At 43.5% G+C, this 18,594-nt stretch overlaps 1 long non-coding RNA gene across 3 annotated transcripts; it reads left to right on the top strand.

The window, feature by feature from the left end:
* The first annotated feature begins 404 nt into the window (after positions 1-404).
* On the top strand, positions 405-12,929 carry LOC126990739 (uncharacterized). 3 transcript variants are annotated; one of them, XR_007744696.1, is made up of 5 exons: positions 405-551; positions 6,633-6,761; positions 8,401-8,478; positions 10,690-12,430; positions 12,792-12,929. It is a non-coding gene; the product is annotated as an uncharacterized LOC126990739 (long non-coding RNA). The 3 variants fall into 3 exon arrangements; XR_007744697.1 differs by lacking the exon at positions 12,792-12,929 and having other exon boundaries at positions 8,404-8,478; positions 10,690-12,761; XR_007744695.1 differs by lacking the exon at positions 12,792-12,929 and having other exon boundaries at positions 10,690-12,761.
* The last annotated feature ends 5,665 nt before the right edge of the window (positions 12,930-18,594 follow it).

Below are 18,594 nucleotides of genomic sequence, written 5' to 3'. Positions count from 1 at the left end.
CCATGTTCGTAGCATCGGACACTGCCTGGTGGGACAGAGGCTTGGAAGTACACGATACTGCCAGGCACAGGATGAACAAAGTTACTTGTTAACCGGATCAACTGAGGCTGTCAGTTGATTAGATCTCACCTGCCCTGTCAACATGGCTGACCGTACGTCTGTCACCTGTCTCTCGAGCCCATACTAACACTGACTTAGATACCCGTGGGTTGCCAGCGAACATCAACTTTGAACATTGTCTGCCGATCTTTGCCTGGTGAACGGAGTAGAAACTATGGTACACAACTTCATCTGGTACCACTGTTTGTTGCCATATCAACTTCCCTCATTTCAACGCCTATGACGTCATCCTGCTTCGCCTTATGATATGGTAACACAGTGTCTGTCCAACAGACAGTGTTTGACCGTGTGGACGGACCCTGACGGTTGTTGTGATGTACAGGTGACGGCTTGGTGACGCAGGGCATGGAGGACACAGCGCTGCAGTGGCTCAGCGAACGCCTCGGCCACCCAGACAACTTCACTTCTGTGATATTCCTGCCCAGACCAAGGTATCAGCTGTTACACATTAAGGGATGTTGTTTATATGGGGGTGTGCTTTTTGTTGTGTGTTAAGATGGGAGGAGGAGGTATGCAAAGGTCATGCAGGGGAGGGAGCAAATGGAGACTTTTGCTGGGTCTCATTTTCCTTACTTAGTTTTTTCCTGTTAGTATTGCATATTAGTTGGAATGATGTGGACAAACTAGCTAAAACGCTCTCTTCGTAATGGCAGACCTTGCATTAGTATAACCAGTGGCCCAGCAAGTGAAGGCAAGTGAAGAGCTACTTGGGGTGTGGTGAGGCTGTTAGGTGAGGCTGATGGCGGCAGTGCTTCATCTGTGCTCTCAGTAGAATGGCGACCCAGCAAGTGTAGGAATTGAATGGTCAGGCCACACAAACATTGGCTGGAGAGGTGAAATAGAATCTTGCCTGGAGTGAGGTGAGCTACACTGATGGACAGACAGAGGTGGGAAACCATGTGCTGAAGTACATCCCTGAGTGATATATAATGAGATGGACGTGAAATTATTACCTTAGCCAGGGCAGGATGGATCACACAAGACCAGACGGAGGGAGATATGGAGAACTAGGAGTCATAGAAGCCAGGACAGACAGCAGCCAAGGTGGAGGGATGAAATAAGAACCTTAGCCAGGGCAGGATGGATCACACAAGACCAGACGGAGGGAGATATGGAGAACTAGGAGTCATAGAAGCCAGGGCAGACAGCAGCCAAGGTGGAGGGATGAAATAAGAACCTTAGCCAGGGCAGGATGGATCACACAAGACCAGACGGAGAGAGATATGGAGAACTAGGAGTCATAGAAGCCAGGACAGACAGGGAACCAAGTGTAGCGATGACATTAGAACCGTCAGCAGAGCAGGATGGAAAACACTAGCATCAGGGAGAGAGAACTGAAGCTTGCTCCGAAAGGCTTTTTGTGCAGTGGACTAGTACTGGCTGATAATAATAATAATAATAATAATAATAATAATAATAATAATAATAATAATAATAATAACAACAATAGCTGATAATGATATTAGATAACAGTAATGACTGGGGGATTGGTCTCCAGAGCATCCCAGTTTTCCTTCCTGTGTTTTCAAGCCTTTGTACAAACTTGCTATGGCAGACTAGAAAGTTTTTTGAGTATTCATTATCATCATCATCATCATCGTTGTTGTAAGTCATTAGTAATCCTGTGCAGGAAAAGTGTTTCCCTGAAGCTTTCCTCCCCTGTGTCTGGTGTTGAGGTGCCCCATCCCAGCCACTCACTTCATGTGTGCCTGGTTCTCTGCCCCTGTGTCTGGTGCTGAGGTGCCCCATCCCAGCCACTCACTTCATGTGTGCCTGGTTCTCTGCCCCTGTGTCTGGTGCTGAGGTGCCCCATCCCAGCCACTCACTTCATGTGTGCCTGGTTCTCTGCCCCTGTGTCTGGTGCTGAGGTGCCCCATCCCAGCCACTCACTTCATGTGTGCCTGGTTCTCTGCCCCTGTGTCTGGTGCTGAGGTGCCCCATCCCAGCCACTCACTTCATGTGTGCCTGGTTCTCTGCCCCTGTGTCTGGTGCTGAGGTGCCCCATCCCAGCCACTCACTTCATGTGTGCCTGGTTCTCTGCCCCTGTGTCTGGTGCTGAGGTGCCCCATCCCAGCCACTCACTTCATGTGCCTGGTTCTCTGCCCCTGTGTCTGGTGCTGAGGTGCCCCATCCCAGCCACTCACTTCATGTGTGCCTGGTTCTCTGCCCCTGTGTCTGGTGCTGAGGTGCCCCATCCCAGCCACTCACTTCATGTGTGCCTGGTTCTCTGCCCCTGTGTCTGGTGTTGAGGTGCCCCCTCCCAGCCACTCACTTCATGTGTGCCTGGTTCTCTGCCCCTGTGTCTGGTGCTGAGGTGCCCCATCCCAGCCACTCACTTCATGTGTGCCTGGTTCTCTGCCCCTGTGTCTGGTGCTGAGGTGCCCCATCCCAGCCACTCACTTCATCTCTTCCTGGTTCGTGGTTTGCTGTGGCTCATGTGGTTCCTGGCTTGACACACTGTTACTTTGGTTGTCTCTTTGTTATCATTTATTTGCATGTTGATGTGACCTTCCCAAGTCTATTTATTATCTTTATTTGTTACTAGAATATTCTGAACCTTTGTTCCCTAATCTATGATGCTATCTTCCTTGTAAATCTTTCTCTCTTTCTCATTTCCTCCAGGCAGTGGTGGGCACGGTTCCACTAACTGCTAATTACCAAAGCTAACTTTTTTGTTACTTTTTTGCTAGCTGATTAGCATTTTCACTAACTTTGGAAGCAGCTAGTGGACCAATTAGCTTCTGCTACATGTAGTTCCTCGTCCGTTAACTTAAAGTCCACTAAAAAGTTCATACAGGTTTGCTTTTATCCGTTGTGGGCAGACACAGCACCAGTTGAGCCACGTAGCGCAACAATGCCAGTGCTTCCAGTTTTTGGTAAATTATGCCTTAAAGTTGGGTAATTGGACAATTATTAGGGAAACTTTTGGGTATTTTAGGGTAATGCATCTTCCATTTCCAACTCATTGAACTTGGGGTTTAATACCAAGAATTTAATATTTTCCACCTGACAAGAAATAAACTTAAAATGATATAAATAAAAGTGACAGTTATGGAAAAAAGTAAAATGTGTGTAAATTTGCTGGAATTTTTTGGTAAAATATATGGATTTAGGAAAAACTGGAGGCTTCTTTCTCTTCTCTTTTTGTTGTTGCTCTTTGGGCTCCTTGTTCGGTTCAGCTGCAACGTTGTCACTGCAGTTGTGTTCATTATTGTCGCCTTGTTTATCGTTTGATATCAAAGTCATGGAAGGTGACCGGAGTGAGGACGTTTTTGTTCCGCCTGAGGATGCTGGCCCTGTTAGGGGGCCGTCAGCAGCTCTGGGTGAGGCGGAGGACACTCAAGCTGACGGCCAGGAGTCCCAGAAGATCTGGAACCCGTGGCCCCACCTGGAGAAGTACTTTGTCCTTAAATCAAGAGATATGGTGAACCCCAATGTCTTGCACTTCTGGTGCGTCATGTGCCACCCCAAGAGGACCATGCATGCTATACCTTTCTAGAAAGCTCTATGTCTAAGCTACAACATTTTGAAGTTTCAGGTCACTAGGTTTGTTTATAAGGGTTTTAGAGCCAAAATACTAAACCGGAGCTAAATCCATATAAAAAAAGTTAGCGGTTAGAGGTTAGCGTTAGCTTCCACTAATTTCTTTATCAGTTTAGCAATTTAGCGTAAGCGAAGCTAACTTTTAGTTAGTGCATTACCAGTCAGCGAATCTAACTTTCCGGTTAGCGGTGCCCACCACTGCCTCCAGGCAGCTAGACACAAGGGAAGTTTGTTGGCCTGATTCTGTCCTAAACAGTGATCATGTCATCATGAGCCAGGCCACAAGTCCCCACCAGTAGCCAGCTGCCTTGGACTCTGAAGAGTCAACTTTCCCCGGATGAAGGTGATTGCCAGGTGGCTGCAGTGCAGGCCACAGAGAAATTATGTGAAGCCGTACATACAGCTCTGTATCTATAATATGGCAAAGGGCAGATTGAACACCTGACAGTTTATTTGTACAGTAATTCCTCACTTAAGTGGACTAATGGAAGGGCAAGGAGTGTAGATTGATGCTAAAAGTCTGTTGAATTGAATGTATGATTGGTGCCAGCACCATTTTGTTTGTAAAGAGTGGGGCAGCAACCTGTGGGCCTCGCCATTCTCTGTGTTGTTATGATTGTGCTGAGACAAAAATAATGCTCCATTAATTGAGGATTTACTCACAGGGCAAAAACTCATTTTAATTCACATGTAATCAATCAGCAAGGGCATTCATTTATAGGTCATCATCATCATCATTTTGTTTAACGTCCGTTTTCACTTCCTGAGCGGCTGGACACTTTATGACTCTCCTCCATTCCACTCTGTTTTCTGCCCTATGCTCATCCAATCCCATCAATGCCAAGTCTTCCTGTATACACTTCTCCACGTTTTCCTAGGTCTACCAACTGGTCTCCTTCCTTCTACCTCCAATCTCTCCAAAATGCCCAGCACTGTATCCTCCCCTGCTCTCTTCACATGTCCAAACCATCGGAGTCTTTCCCTTCTGAGCACTGTTTCCAGGTCCTGTACTCCACATCTGTTAGCTACCTCTGCACTGGACACCCTGACTTGCCACCTGATGCCCGCCACATACCTCAGCCTTCTGCGATCATTTGCTCTCAATACCTCTATCAAGTTTCTAGTTAGAGCCCATGTTTCTGCTCCATACAACATCACTGATCTAATACACCCCCCTTTCCCAACTCTGGGGTCGCTAAGCGATTTTCTTGGGGTTGCCAAAACCTCAAAATATCAAACATGGTGTTATTCCATTATAATAACACATATACAAGTAAACTAGTGGGGTCGCAGTCATGTCTAGAGGTGCATGATTGGGGTCGCCTGAAAAAAAGGTTGGGAACCACTGTAATACACGCTTGGTACACCGCTGCTCTGCTCTTAGAGGGATGCTACTATTCACAAGTAGACTAGTCACCTCCCTCCACTTTAACCACGCTGCCGCCACGCTCGCTCTCACTGTCCTCTCCACTCCTGCCTCACAGTCCAGAACATCTCCCAGATAACAAGAAATGTACTACCTCATCCAGCTCTCCTCCATTCACCTCTAGTTCATCCCTCTCAGTTTCTTGTCCTTGCTGTCTCCTTACACAAGCTGGGCATGTAAAATTCTGCACTCCTCTTACACTTCTGAGGCCTGAGCATCTAAGGTGGCACCACTGCCTGCAGCATAAGACTAAATTTATCCCTACTCCCTTCCCACAGCATCCACCTGAGTGTTTTCCTGATTTAATCTTCTCTCTTGCTTCTTTTCCAGTCACCATATACTTTGTTTTTTCCATATTAATATTCAAACCTCTCTCCTCCATTCCTTCCTTCCATTTATTAAACTTTTCTTTAACTTCTTCTGCTGTCTCTGCATTTACTACCAAGTCATCTGCATACAGCAGCTCCCATGGTGCCTCTCCTCCTGCTTCCTTTGTTGCCTCCTCCATTACTGTTATAAACAGGAGCGGGCTAAGGGCAGAGCCCTGCTGAACCCACACTCCAATTTCGAACTCATTTGATGTTCCCGCCACTGTTTTCATTCTTCATTTTGTACCTTCATGTAGTGCCACCACCGATTCAAGCAATCCTTGTGGTACTCTTTGTCTTCTCAATGCCCATCTTATAATTCCCCATGGTACTCTGTCAAATGCCTTCTCTAGATCTACAAAAACATGATACAGTCTCCTCCTCTTCTCCATGAACCTTTCCTGAAGCTCTCGCATAGTATATATTGCTTCAGTTGTTGACCTCCCAGGACAAAAGCCAAACTGACATTTATCAGTTCTTATCATCCTTCTCAGCCTCTTCTCCAGGACTTTTTCATATACCTTCCTGCTATGCTCCAGTAACCTTAGCCCCCTAGAGTTACCACATTTCAAAGCATCTCCTGTCCCTTTAAAAATGGGTATAGTGTAGCTTCCTTTCCAGTCTTCTGGTATTTTTCCCTTTTTTAATCCATGGTTTAACACTCCTGTCAATTCCACCACTCCTTCCTTTCCTGCTGCTTTTATTAAATCTACTGTTAGCCCTGAGGGTCCTGCTGCTCTATACCATTTTCATTTCCTTAAGTGCTTCTTTTACTTCCTCTTCCATAATATTTTCTTGTGGGCCTTCTACTTTTTCAGTTTCATTTATCGTATATTCATTTTCCTCATTTAACAGTTCACTGAAATGTTTACTCCATCTTTCCAATATCTTCTTTTTCCACCATGATGTTCCCTCCTTCATCTTTTACAAACTTTGCCCCAACTACATTCTCTCTCTCTCTCTCTCTCTCTCTCTCTCTCTCATAGCTATCAGGTGCTCCTTGCTGCTTACTCAATAATTCTGGGAACGTCTGAACACACAGGAGGGCATTTTTATGTACGAGTATGTGTATGGGAGGGGAGGACCTAAGATGGGCATTAAAGTTAAAAATAGAAACAGCTTGCTAATTTTCTTTATGGGTTCAACTAACACTTTCGAATCGGTGCTCGACCCAGGCCTGGAGCACCGCTTCACGAGGAAGTAAATCTTCATTACCGACGAGACGAGCGGCGAGGCGGCACCGCGGCTCCAGGCGGGGCGGCGGCTCCTCCGACACCCGCGTCATGCCCTTCAGCTTCCAGCAGGTGAGTCCCGAGCAGGTTTTTTCATTATGAAGCATCCTGTGCAGTCACCGTGACAGTCACGCAGTACTTGATCTTTGTTGATAGAATATTCAATGCTAATCGAGTTCAGGTGGACGCTAACATGTTTGAATAATTATATTTGTATTTAGATGTTTTTGATAAGATTTGACAATGTTAGCACAGATTGAAAAAGTACGCATGACTAAGATTCAAGTGTCCGAATTTTTAAGCTTTTCTACACGTGTCATTCTCAATCAGGCTTGTTTGGCGTGCGTGGCACACACACACACACACACACACACACACACACACACACACACACACACACACAGTCTATATATGACGTTATGTTGTCATGGCAACTGTTCCAGCCAAATACGTAACAAGCCAACAGTAATGAATGTTGACTATTCAATCAGTAAATCAGCGGAACGAGGCACGCCGGATGGTGTTATTAACCGTTAAATAATATGAATGAATCCAGTAGTTTACTTAATAGGTAGTCTATATGTTAATAAGAAAACATCACGCTTCACGCTGACAAGCCTTATTCTCGAAAATATCTTATCCGTTCACTGTAGCTCGACTTTAATATTTGAACTTTGTATATTAGGAAATTTGTCAATCTCTTTCTTGGCACAATGTTAATAGATTAACATTCTAATGATCGTCAGACGGCAACATCCTCCCCCCCCCTACACACACACTGGTACAAGGGCGATAAGGAAGGAACCTCGCAGAGGCCTAATTTCCATGTTCAAGCAGCCTTTGTGTCCTCTTCTGAACACACACTGAGAGATCCAGTACGATCATTTGCTGTGTTGTGGCACCTCTCCAGGCGACTGAGAGCCTAATAACACCCAGGCAAGTCACTACGCGAGATGCCGTGCGGCGAACGGGAAACTGAACCGGTGGTTGAAGCTTCGGTTCGTGGGTAGTTGCTAGATGTCTGGTAATCAAGAATTCTAGAAGGCTCTACATCCAAGCATGGGGACTATGTAGTATCCTTGCAGTTAACAGACCACAGTCTTGCAGATGCACTGGCGAGGTAATGTGCCTGGCTTTGCGTTAAACTGTAGTCCTCCCTCCCGGCCCATCATAATTTGCTGACCGCATGGGTGAGTGGCACCTCTTCCATCATTTTGCTGCCGATATGTGCTCAAAAATAAAGCAAAAAACACCACAACGCGACTTAATTAATTAGGGATGCAGACATATGGGTGAGTTTAAGACATTCCCAGAACACTAACAGACCGTCGTGTCCCGTACATCGATGTGTGTGTGTGTGTGTGTGTGTGTGTGTGTGAGACTGGTGACTGTAGCTCAGCGGTGCGTCAGTGAACGGTTTATATCAAGGGTAGGCAAGCCTCCTTGGCTCAGATGTCAGGGTGCAGCGGGCGAGGCCCCAGTGAGTCGATTTGTTGCCACGCTGTTACCCTTTCCTTGTCAGTATATTTTATTTCCTGAATATGCTTTTCATTTATATATGGTGTGTGAAAAACACCATAAAAGAAAACCTTTCTAGAATAAATGTTTTTTATACAATAACACAGCCTGGAAGGATTGTCTAGCATATAGGCTATTCCTTTTCTCCACATAGGTATATCACACAGGTATATACTTTTTTATATACCCCCAGCAGACGAGCGGCTGAACAGACACTCCCCGGGATGACTGAACGACAGCCAGGCTGGACTGTATGATCCAGCAGTTGCAGGTTAGTGATTGTCACTGCTTAACACACACACACACACACACACACACACTTAACACAAACGTATGGAAGTGGATTTTCTATAGGTAGGTAGACTGATAAAGAGGTAGACCTAACCAGGTGAAAATATTAATATATAAATCTAATTACACAAAGAATTTTACCCTAGTATATATTTTGCTTATTGTTCATTATCTTCATTTGCATGAAATGCTGAGCAGCCATTATGAAGGTGTATCGAGGGAGGGAGATAGTTAACTAGTCATTGCCCTGGGTTATCAGTGATCCTGATCATGGGCTGCATTTCGTTCGTATGAATAGGCCAGCTGGGTCGTGTGTCTAGGCAGGGACATTTTGGAACAGTGGAATCTTTACTGCGACACGGACCAAAGTTAGCATCGCGATTGCTGTTTACCTGTTTGGGTCTTGTCATATGACACATAGACATACACTGCTGGCCTTCTATCCTGTACAATGCATGTTTATTCCCAGAGGATAGTAACGAGATGGTTAGGTACTTGTTGCCAGGGACCGACACTTGAGTGGCAATCCAGGGGTCAGGACTCAGGAGTGGGCTGGACAGGTCAAATTTGGCACAGTTGCACCGTAAGTTAATTGGCTCGAATTTTGAACACGACAATGTTAGCAAATTTATTAGTGTGGTGACGCAACCTTAATAATTGTTCCCAGCACCACAGATGTGCCTAGCCTGGGCCATCCCGTCTGATCATTTATAATTATATGGGCCATTAAGTATTAGACGGACCAGTCAGAGTGCAATAACTAATAATATTTGACTCCTTAACCTTTGCAAATGGTAACTTAAAAACAATAAGTTGTAGTTTGTCATAGTTCCCAAACAAGGGCCTTTTGAGTGTATTTTTGTTAGTGAAACTATTATAAATACAAGTATTACTGCATGTCACTCCTGGTGACTGTATTCCTAGTAATACTGACAGCATACAGGCTTTGAAGGAGGGTCATTAGTTTTCTTCATATTTATCTTCAGACCTGAATACTTTCAAACTGTGTAATCTTGATATTTTTTTTTTCAAAATAATTCAGTAAGACTATAGCAACAGTAGTTGTGGAGGAACAACACAGAACCTGATGATTGGTTAGAGAATGAATATGATGAAAACCAGAGTTTACCTTCCCCAGGTTTCCATTTATCAAGCATCCTGAAAGGGAGGATGAACAGCTAGGTGGGCTGAGTTTTTAACACAGGCACACCCATTCAGGAGACCGTGGGAAGTAGACTTTGGGTAACCCGCACGGTACACAGCCTTTATGTGAATGTGTTCCTGCCCACCAACATTTATTCAGGCTTTGGGAATTCTGATTCTGAAAGCATTTTGTATATACTTGAGCTACTTTATTAAACTCAAATATAGGAATTTCTGAACTAATTATAAGGTCTTTTCAAAGGCTTCTCATCATGATTTACTCCCACACATTTCGTTTTCTTTATTTACTTATCTACAGTTACACTGGGACTTTCCAAATACAGCAAAACATACTCGCCACCTTCCTCTTGGCCACCCTGATTGTTGTACAATTCCATGTAGGTAAATTCTTTACGTACGTAACTACCTCTTCCATACTATTTGTGACATTCACAAGAGCAAACAACTGGTATCTGCCAATGCCCAGTCTACTGGTTGTGTTCATGTTTCTGCTGTTCTTCCAGCTTGTCCATGCTAGATTTAGATCAGATATCAGACAATTTTAAGCTCAGTTATCCCAGCTCTGTCATCTACGTAGTTTTCTTCCTAATCTTTGTACTCCATCAGGTTTTCAGTTTCATTTGTTTACTGCCACTGATCATGGGTATATTTCCAGGAACATTAGTCAGTTTGCCATTTGCTTTTCTTATATTTCCTCCAATCACATTAATTAGAAATTCTGATTATACAAATTGATTTAATAAGCCATTTCCCTGAGCATAGGGATAGTGGAGTGTTGCTACTTATGTGACAAAAATTGGTAAGGAATATATGAATAGGTCTAAGATTAACAAAAAAAAAGGTCAGTGGCTCTGGAGAAGAACTGGAACAATTATAAAATAAAACAAGATTAATTACCCCATCAGTATATTAATGAATAACAAATGCATTAGTAAAACCTTTGTAGCAATCAAATTAAAGTTTTTAATGACATTGCAGCATGTTGAGGGTGGAGGGCTATTCTAATATTGGTGTTACTTTCTTTCAGGTGTGGTCAGGTGTTGCAACCCTCCAATAAGCACCTGTACCAATCTGGATAGAGATGTGTAGTTCACAGTGTAAGGACAATCCAGTTGTCAGTCAAACATCTGGCACTGTTCCCCAAAAGAGCTGACAAACTCCGAGCCAAGTTTTTTTTTTCTTTACACTCTGGCCTATAGCGCTGGTAGGCTTTCTTCTGGGCCCTGGTGGTCGACCCAAGCCCGTCATGGCGCAGGCAAGTGTTTATAGCAGCACCATTTCTTCTTGGCTCATGCTGCCCGCCGGAGCTCATTCTTGATTCACTTGGACAGTTCCTCTAGAGTTGGGGTTGATAGGTGATCTTCAGGACAGCACGTGGGTAGCCTTATGCCACTTGGCAATGACTGAAAAATCCCAGGTGGTAGCAGAGAATTTGAACCCACATTGTCCAGAACTTGGTGAACGCAGGACCTGCACACTAACCATTCAGCCACTGCCTCTCTGTTCCAACATGAGTGAAAAATGAGAGGCCAGAAGAGAGTGGTTGATTTCAAATGGAGAAGTGTCTCGATAGGCTGGAGGAAATAGATGAAGGAAGGCTGCTCTGGAGTTAACCTGCATAAGGAATTAGGATAGTATAGAGACGAGTAGAACGTTATGTAAAAAGGGACCACAGTAGAGGTGGAGGCATGTAGTTAGCAAGCTTAGAAGGGCAATCATCATGAAAATGTCTGTAGAAGACAGAGGGGCAACATTGCTATAGAAGAAGAGAGTTTAGGTTTGACTCCATCGAGTCCAAAACAGCTATGTGAGTGAAGCCCCTCCTATATGAAATGCGCTCTCCATACGAGGACAGACAAGGCCCCTGGATATCATTTGTGAGGGGTAAAAAACTGAAAGACTAATACAGAACACACAACTTCAAAGAAGCTGATTTAGGAAGAGGTGAGATGAAATTATGAGTTGAGGATAGACCAAATATGTTTATTGTTTAAATGGACAGCTGAGTGTTGTCATAGAATAGGGAACAGATGTTCGGAATTCTATCCCTCTGTTTTTATATCGTGTTTCCTTTCAAGCTGGTCTATCTATGCTGTGGTAATCCTGCCACTGTCTTCCCCTAAACCTCTCAGCACCTGTATTCTGTACGACTATTTTATTTCCCTCTCTGAGGAAAAAGTCAATTTCTCTGCCTATCAACTGAACAAATTCCGTCGTCTATTCCCTAGTCTTCGACCACACTCAGCGGTCCCCTTCCTCTACACTAAATATTCTCTGTCTATCCTTAACTCAAAACATTAACTGAAAACTTATTTCCTCTCTTGCTAAATCAGATTCTTCGAGGTTATGCATTTGTATCGTTTTCACCAGTTCTATTCCCCCTCACACATGCTGTCCACATACAAGGGTCTTTTCTGTCCTCATATGGAGTATGACAGAAGTCTTAGACAAATGGTGGAAAATTCTGTAGGATCAAGGTCATGGGCACGAGAGGAAGTGACATCTTGGCATACATAGATGCAGCATCCAGCTTGGATTGAAAGCTGGGATGAAGATAGCAAGAGACACATCACGGCAGCCACTAATGGACTGAAGTTGTCCAAGAAACCCCCCAAGAAAGCCTACCATCACTATTGACGATTACTGTCAGTAGCCCCAGAGACCCGTGTTTCAGTTAAGAAGAAGAGGTAAAGGAAGAGGAGAGATGATGTTCTACAGGATGGAAGCTGAAGCAAAGATCGTGAATGTTGCAAAATTTGGAAAAAAAGGTGAGTTATCAGGACAGCTGTGTACTATAGGTTTGTTATGTCACTGCACAATACATTCAATAAGCTGTAACTTAAAATAATTTGTATCTTTTGAAACTAGATGCTTATAATATTTCTCCAGAGGCTGCCTGAGTTATTACTTAGTACAATTTTGAAGACCTATAAACATTTCCAGCTGTTCTTTACTGCATATTAATCATGATTTGTATTGTTAGATAACTATATCAAAATTCAAATCTAGAGACAGCTGCCATTAAATTGAGGTTTTGCATATTTTTGAGTTTCACTGTAGAAAGTACCATGAATCAATATATTTTGTAGACTTTGTTCACTTGTCATCTCTGTACCATCAAAATTCCAGACTGACTTTCACAATGTATACAAGAAGCTGAAAATTTTAGAATACCTTGGAAGAAGGAAGGCTGGGAGGATCGAGGCAGGCACGGGCAGTATACTGGCAGGAGTGAGGACAGCACAGCCTCTACCATGATTGAGTTCAGAAGAGCAGACTTCAGGGCAGGCTGATAGACGTGACCCTCTGCAAAATTTACATTGAGTCACATTTTTATGTAGTAGTACTATACCCATCTATCTCAATGCCATGTTCCCTCAAGGGAGCAGTCACACATTTTTTTTTTTTTTTTTTTTTTTACGTTGTTGCCTATTGTGCCCGTAGGCATCTTCCCGTTCTGGCGCAGGCGAGTGTTTATAGCGGTGCCATCTTGCATTGGCTCATGCTGCCCCCCGGAACTCGTTCTTGATTCGCTTGGACGGCTTCCTCTAGAGTCCGGGTTGATGGGTGGTCTTCAGGACAGCATGTGGATAGTTTTAAGCCACTCGGTGGTGACTGAAAAATCCGAGTGGTAGCGTGGGGACTCAAACCTGCGTCGTCCATCACGCGGTGAATGTGGGCCCAGTATGTTACCAGCTCGGCCACCGCCTACCCAATGGAGTATGCATCCCACGTGTGGGGGGCTCCACTCACACAGCTCTTCTGGACAGAGTGGAGTCTAAGGCTCTTCATCTCATCAGCTCTCCTCCTCCTACTGATAGCCTTCTACCTCTTAAACTCCGCCGCGATGTTGCCTCTCTTTCTATCTTCTATCGATATTTCCACGCTGACTGCTCTTCTGAACTTGCTAACTGCATCCCTCCCGCGGCCCCGCTGTACACGACTTTCTACTCATGCTCATCCCTACATTGTCCAAACCCCTTATGCAAGAGTTAACCAGCATCTTCACTCTTTCATCCCTCACGCTGGTAAACTCTGGAACAATCTTCCTTCGTCTGTATTTCCTCCTGCCTACGACTTGAACTCTTTCTAGATGAGGGTATCAGGACACCTCTCCTCTCGAAATTGATCTTTCTTTTGGCCACCTCTTTTAATTATTTTTTGGGAGCAGCGAGTAGTGGTTTTTTTTTATTTTATTTTTTTGTGTGCCCTTGAGCTGCCTCCTTTGTTGTAAAAAAACCCACCATGTCTCCCTGTTCAGTCACTTCCTCTCAGTACACACATTCTCTCATCTACCAACTATTTTTTCCATTAATCATCTGCTCTATTGATCCATTTCACAAGTGGTCTCCCCCTCTCCTCAGTCCTGCTCTGTAAAGTGTCTTCACAAACTCATACTTATTCGTCATGTGGCCAACCATCTCAAAGCACCATGCTTCACAACTCACTGCTTTTGGTGTCACACCTTTACCAAACCTTTCATTCATGCTCTAATGCCTTCTCCATCCCATCTCAACACACAAAATGCATCTCGCATTGCTCATTTCTACTAGTACACACATTAGTGATCGGCACGCTACACCACTCATCCACACCTCTGATGCATGAGACAGTTGGGGGGTTAACAATTTTCTTTATTACCCTTTTCACAACCATTAGGGTTTATGCACATAGGGCTACCCACACCAGTCCTACCAGTCATCCACACTATCATCAATCCATTCCATCCATTTTCATCTATACTCTTGAGGAGACCAATAATGCGCCCCCTTCCTTTCCTATTCCCTTTTCATCTGCTGCCATACCAGTCCTTTTCTCTCCGCATGCCTACAAACTATTTTTGTCATTATTTGAACAAGTCTGTGCACCACACCATTTCTGGGTTTCACTAATACCTAGAAATACCTTTCCTCTCCTGAATGCTTCTATAACTTATTCTCCTTTTTCGTTCTTCAGCCAGTTCATTTAAATTCACACATGCAACAATAAGGACCTTGCCCTCCTCCCCTTCCTGGGGAGAATGGAGACCCAGCTCTGCTTGGCATTTTCTATCACCCCCACAAGGGGCCACGGGCAGCTAGCAGGACTAGTGCAGTGTTAATTCCTAAAGGAAAATGAGTCATCAGATCACTGAGAAACTATAGGCACCATTTTCAAAGTCAATACACTAATATAAATGTGATATGTAAAATAAAATAAAAACTGGAATACTCATTAAACAAAGCACTTACAGTACCTGACCTCTGCAAAGAAAAAAAAGTTATTAAAGATAAATTACATAAATTAGAAGTAAATAAAAAATACTGATGAGATCACTTCATGAAGGCAAAGTAGGATTTTACTACTACATATAAGCAAATCATATGATAGCCCCAGAGGCGCAGTTAGTTCTCAACAATATAAACTTGCTACAAACTGTGCCACAACCCTTATATGTACACACAAAAATCTCAGCCTCGTTGGTTATGATAACAGGAAAGAGCCCTGGCAATTATGGCATAGAAGCAGAATTACCGAAATATAATTATGCCGTGGAATGGATGCCCTCTCCTCTCATCACACAGAAAACATAACCTCACTCACAACCCTTCTCTTGTCACCTCCCTTATCTCCGCACCCTCCCTTCCTTCCTTCCCTCTCTCCTCCCTCCTCTCATCACACAGAATAACATAACCTCACTTGCAACACTTCCCCTCTCCTTCTCACCTCACTCATCTTTGCACCCTCCACTTCCTCTCTCCTTTTCCCCCCAGTCCCCCCACCACATACGATAACCTCACTTGTAACTATCCTTCTCCCCTTCTCACCTCCCTCATCTCCTTCCCTTTCTTTTCCTGTCCCCTCTCCACGTAGGATAACCTCGCTCGTAACATAACCATTCCCTCTCCCTTTCTCACCTCCCTCATCTCCGCACCCTCCCTTTCCTCCTCTCGTTTTCCTCAATCCCCTCTCCACGAAGGATAACCTCGCTCGTATCGTAACCATTCCCTCTCCCTTTCTCACCCCACTCACGACTTATCTTCCTTTCACTCCCATATCCCTTACTGCTCGCGCACCCTCTAATCATCACCATCCCCTTTCACACTCCCTTCACCACACATCTTCCCATAATCCCACTATCACCTCTTCCTCATTTCCTTCATATTCTGACATTTTCCACTTAACCTTTCTATCTCCCCCGTCTTCTTCCCTCACACACTCCCCACCACAGTTTCTACTCGCCCCTCTCACCATCTCATACATCCCTTCCATGCCCTCCTCCTCCTCCTCCTCCTCCTCTTGTTCTACCTATATGTCTCGTTGCAACTGCGGTATCTAACTCCTCCCCCATTTTTGGTCTTATTAGATTGTGACAAAGGCGTGAGTCATCCATATATATTACCAGTGAGTTTTGGTTTTAATCTATCTGTTTTTTGCTTATGTGATTGTGGGGTTGGTTATGGATCTTACGTTATCAATTAAAGTGATTGATCTGATAGAAAGAAAGAAGTATTTGTTTGTTAGAAGGTTAAATGTCGAGAGAGAGAGAGAGAGAGAGAGAGAGAGAGAGAGAGAGAGAGAGAGAGAGAGAGAGAGAGAGAGAGAGAGAGAGAGAGAGAGAGAGAGAGAGAGAGAGAGAGAGAGAGAGAGAGAGAGAGAGAGAGAGAGAGAGAGAGACAGACCATCCCCCCAGAGTAATTAGTGAGGAATATTATGACAAATTCGTCAAAATATTATGCGAGGATTCAGGACCAAAGTTAGTTTATAAAGAATCGTAAGCCGTTTCATTGTGTGTGTGTGTGTGTGTGTGTGTGTGTGTGTGTGTGTGTGTGTGTGTGTGTGTGTGTGTGTGTGTGTGATATCATTCATAAGCCGCTTCTCGAACATATAAATAAAATACGAGAGAATAAATGTAGGTTGATTTTTTTGTAATCTTGTTATAGTCCCGCTTTTTTAATACTATCCGTTAAAACACACGGCTTTAGGAACGGTGAAAGGGGAAAAAGTAAGTAAAATGAAAAGGCTGAGAAATTAGTCCAGTTTTGTTTCTCTTCATCACACTGAACACCTCATCAACGTTAAAAGCTGAAGAATATAAGAAAAGAAAAAGACAGACTGATATGAATCCAGCTCCTTATACTTCACCTCTTGCACCCTATATTTATAAGGTTTGCCTACTGTTAAGAGTAATTGAAAAATGATGTGCAAAGGCAATAGATTTATAGAGGGAAGAATAACTAGTGGATAAAAATAATATAAAGGAAGTGAACAGTAGATGCAAAATAAATAAGCAGATGAATATAGAGTGATCGTAAAAAGTGGATAGAAAATATTGTTGATTAAAGCATTATTATGAGAGAATATTTTAATTAACGATTAGAAAATAAATTATATAGCGCAATACAGTTGACAGAATGACGAGATAAAAGATAAATTAATTCGTAAAGGTAACGGTTTGAATTTTAATGAAGGAGGGAGGAAAAAAACAAGGTTGATTAATCAGAGAAATGGAAGGGAAGCAGATGAATAAAAGAATAGAGAATCGTAAAGAGAAAAAGGAGATTAGGTCAATAAAATATGCAAGTTGAAGGAAATGGATAAGGAAACAGAAACAAGAGAATAAAGATTGAAATGAAGAAGGGGTAGAGAAATAAGTTTAGCTGCGGTTAAGAAAAAAATGGAAAAAGGTGAAATTAGATAAGAGAAGAGAAGGAGGAAGACAAGGAGGAATGGAGGACGAAGAAGAGGTGGAGGAGGAGGAGGAGGAGGAGGAGGAGGGGAAATGCGTGTGTTGTGTAGTAGAAGGATAAAAAAAAACTTTGCTGAAGGGTCTTGGATGACGTCAAACTAACCCCCTCCCTCACCTCCCCTTTCTCTCTCCTCCCCACTCTTCCCTCCCCTCTCCCCCTAGTCTCCGTTCTCCCCCCTTCCCCTACTCCGTCGACCCCTAACCCGTCTCAACCCTGCCTAATCCATCCCAACTCTTTCCTAATCCCTTCCCCTGCACCCCTTCCCCCTCCGTCCCCTCTCTGTCCTCCCTCCACCCCAAGGCTTCTCCCTGACCCATATTGTCTCTACTCAAACTCTCCCAAACTCCTTCTCTCCTTCGTCCTGAGTCCTTCCTCCTCCTTCCGTCCTCCTTCCCCCTGCTCCCTCTATCATCGTCCTCCTTTCTTCCTCCTCCAGTCCTCTCAAGGTGATCTGCGGTAATATATTTTTACTCTAGTATTGCCTGTTTTAAATGCGTTGAATGTGTGTTAATTTTTTCATAACCAGTTTTTCTCTTCTGCGTCCCAGTGAATGTTTTTTTTGCTACGGTAATGGAAGAAAGAAAAGAAAAGAAATACCGTCAATATCCTGAGCTTGCAGAGAAAATATGAGCTGCATAAAAGAAATTCGACTTCATGTTTATATTTGGCTTGGCACTTGTTAATAAAATGCCAAATAATAGCGCTGAGATTAAATTACACGATCGAATGAAAATTAATACACTAAATTAGGTGACTTGGACTACGTTTCCCATCCTTCATTAGCAGGCTTGGATGGCAGGCCTTTCTAACACCAGCAGCAACGACGGGTAACTTGTCTCTCCATACTATTTTTGTTTATTGTTTATGGTTGATCAGGTTAATTATAAGGTGCGTTACTCTGGTCATTGTTAATATATAGGTTAATTAGATGACCCACACCTCTGATAATATAAGTAATGGCGGGTAACTTCTCTCCATTGTTGTTGTTTTTCCTTTATTAGTTATGGTTCAAAAAGTGCACCAGAAAGCTATTTACTCACCCTAAAAGGAGCAGCAAATAGATAAATGAGTATAGTAATTTCGTTACTCTTGTCAGTATAGAAAGACCAGTTAATGACCTAGTATACTCTTTAATGCGTCCTTGTTTGAATTATCTTGCGTCGTCTTTGTCTGTCTGTTTAATTATTGCTTTCCTGCTTTCG

The sequence above is a fragment of the Eriocheir sinensis genome, unplaced genomic scaffold (genome assembly GCF_024679095.1).
Source record: "Eriocheir sinensis breed Jianghai 21 unplaced genomic scaffold, ASM2467909v1 Scaffold195, whole genome shotgun sequence".
NCBI classification, from domain to species: domain Eukaryota; kingdom Metazoa; phylum Arthropoda; class Malacostraca; order Decapoda; family Varunidae; genus Eriocheir; species Eriocheir sinensis.
This window is presented reverse-complemented; position numbering and strand designations above follow the sequence as displayed.